Genomic DNA, 959 nt, shown 5'->3' with positions numbered 1-959 from the left:
CCTCCGCGCCTCGGGCCTGGCTTCCCGCCCGGGGCGCCCCCAGGGCCGGGCGCCCCGCGGAGGAGGGGGCCGGGGAAGGGGCGTCCTGAGGGGCCGGGGGACCCCCCGCCCCCAGTGTCACACAGTTCCAGGTACTACGTGAAAATTCGCCTCTGGCGCTCGCAAGATGTCGGGCACTGGCGGGAACCTCCGGCAGGTGAGGGCGGCTCTGACCCCGCCTCGGCGAGAGGGGAGTAATCCTGGGTCCGTGCAAAGGCACCACCACCATCACCTCCCCCCCGCTCTTCTCCCCTTAATACCGTTTTCAGTCAGAATTCTCTAAAAATATCACAACGGAAGGCCTAACCCTGATGCTGAGAGATGGAGAGTCCAGCCCTGGGACACAGGACCTGTGGAAAAAGGTCTGTGTATTTTCACTTTATAAAGTACGATGTACAGAGAATGACCATGACACTCCAGTATTACACATTTAGTCAAAAAAAAAAAAAAAAAAACCCAAACACACAAACAAAAACCAAACAACCCACAATGCAGTTTGAGAATGCTCCTTTTTCTCACAACATTGCCAAAAAGAGGATGGCATCTTTGAAACATTGCTAGAGTAGTTAATGTCGGGTATTTAACCAAACCTTCCTGGTTTTACACATAGGATTAAATTAGATTTCGTAACAGTTCTGTTGTGCCATATAATCTTTTCACCATGAGAGTTAAAAACAGTTACTGAATGTCTCCAAAGCTGAACAGAAATAGGGAATTTTGAAGAGCAGAAAAAAGTATTTGGTAGATGAAATGGATTTTTGTTTGGTGTAAAGCATTCGTATACACCACACAACACCTGTAGACCACTAGAGCAAACAGCACAAGCACTTGACTTGGAAAACTGGAAATCTTCCACCACGTTTTACTGATGAATAGCAGCACTGGCCAGCCCTGGTTGCTGGAGAGATGATACACTGTTA

This window comes from Athene cunicularia (genome assembly GCF_003259725.1).
Source record: "Athene cunicularia isolate RWA chromosome 12 unlocalized genomic scaffold, athCun1 chr12_part1, whole genome shotgun sequence".
NCBI lineage: Eukaryota > Metazoa > Chordata > Aves > Strigiformes > Strigidae > Athene > Athene cunicularia.
Note: the sequence above shows the minus strand (reverse complement) of the source record.